General features: G+C 48.4%; 2 non-coding genes across 2 annotated transcripts; both read right to left on the minus strand.

The window, feature by feature from the left end:
• Positions 1–907: 907 nt before the first annotated feature.
• Positions 908–980, minus strand: TRNAE-CUC. Its single transcript has one exon. It is a non-coding gene; the product is annotated as a tRNA-Glu (tRNA).
• Positions 981–1,274: 294 nt separating this feature from the next.
• TRNAL-CAA lies at positions 1,275–1,380 on the minus strand. Its single transcript has 2 exons — positions 1,343–1,380; positions 1,275–1,320 (listed from the first exon to the last, which is right to left on the minus strand). It is a non-coding gene; the product is annotated as a tRNA-Leu (tRNA).
• Between the last annotated feature and the right edge of the window lie 322 nt (positions 1,381–1,702).

The following is a 1,702-nucleotide window of genomic DNA, read 5'->3' on the forward strand; positions in this document are numbered from 1 at the left end:
ATGAAAATTTCTAGAATAAAAACAAAAGGCAGCTATAAAAGATATTTTAGGGACAATCGGGGGAAATTTGAATGTGGACTGGCATATGATAATGTCAATTTTCTTAGGTGGGACGTGGAGTAATGTCATATCTGCAACTTTGAAATGGGTGGGGCAGGAGAATCTCTACCTGTCTATGTCTATCTGTCTATGTATCGCTTTCTAGAGAGAGAGAGAGAGAATGTGAAAAAATATTAACCAGTGTTGTTCAATCTATTGAATCTAGGTGCAGAAAACACTGAGGTTCATAGCGACACTATTTCAACTATTTCTATTTATTTTCAAACTAAAAACGTAGATGTTGGAGTGAGGAAAAAGTACCTGACTTCCTTCCACAGCAACAATTACCCAAGCCATTGTGAGGAGATCAGACCCTTCCTTACCCGCCGCTCTAGGCAACAGGTGCCATTCTGATGGCATTCGGATACCTAAGGAGACTTAAAATTCTGTGCCACAATTTTGAGACAAGGCACTTCCCGCTGCCCCAGGGCGATCTTTTTGGATCGTTTCGCGCTGCCTGTGTCGTTTTTCTTTCTTAATTAAAATGTCGTAGGTAAAGGTCAATGCCTGGCACACAGCTGGCGCTCATAAGCCATTGCGAGGCTCACTTCTGGTAACTACTCTCTGCTTTGACTGTTTTTTTTTCACTTCTTTGTTTTTATTAATTACATTGTTTTTTTATTCAACTTTTTTTAAATTTTTTTAATTGAGGATATTATGGGGGTACAAACATTTTGGTTGCATTGTAATGCGTTTGCCTCGCCCAAGCCAGCGGTACATTCTTCCTTTCTTTCTTTCTAAGTCAAAGAGAATCATTCTAACTTTTGTATTAGATATTTTGAAGGGACGAAAAATAACAAATCCTCCTTTCCCTGACCGGGAATCGAACCCGGGCCGCGGCGATTGAGAGCGCTGCATCCTGTCCACTAGACCACCAGGGAAGCCGTGACTGCTTTCCTGGCGACATGCTATAGTAAATAAGTATCTGTGACGTATACCCTACGCGAGAAAGCTATTGGATAGTTCTTCCCCGCGGTATTCGTGAGGCCGCTCTAAGCGTCTGCTTCTCCCAGCTAGGCAGCCGCTACCTGTGGCAGGCAGACAAACGCAGGGCAGAGAACAGCGGCGTCAGGCAGAATCTAGTTATGATCGTCTTTCTGGAGAAAAGAAGAAAATAGCAGCGGCCTCCGGGAAAGTTGTGGCGTTTCTCAAGGGATGGAAAACAAAAAGCGACGTGTCAGAAGTGGGATTCGAACCCACGCCTCCATATGGAGACCAGAACACCCGCAGGCAAGGTACATACCTTGAGTCTGGCGCCTTAGACCACTCGGCCATCCTGACACCCGAACGCCAGTTGTGCTCCCTGGCTCTGATACTTGCGCCCAACCGGTCGCCCGGCCGCCCGCCCGCGGCAGAGCCTCGCTGCCCGGTCCTGCCGGAGCCCTGGCGGCGCCGCGCTGCTCACCCGGCCCAGGAACCGCGGGCTCTGGAAAAGGCGGGCGGGAGACAGCAAGCGCCGCCGCGCAGCCGGCTGCTGTGGGGACGGGCAGGTTGAGTCGCTACCTGGTAATCAGCTGGAAAAGCGCCTGCCGCGGAGCGGGTGACGATAATCGTTGTTGTTGTTGTTTTCTCCCAGGAACACGTTCTTAGAAATGTTTTTCTT

Source organism: Propithecus coquereli, unplaced genomic scaffold (assembly GCF_000956105.1).
Source record: "Propithecus coquereli isolate 6110/MARCELLA unplaced genomic scaffold, Pcoq_1.0 Scaffold703, whole genome shotgun sequence".
Taxonomy (NCBI): domain Eukaryota; kingdom Metazoa; phylum Chordata; class Mammalia; order Primates; family Indriidae; genus Propithecus; species Propithecus coquereli.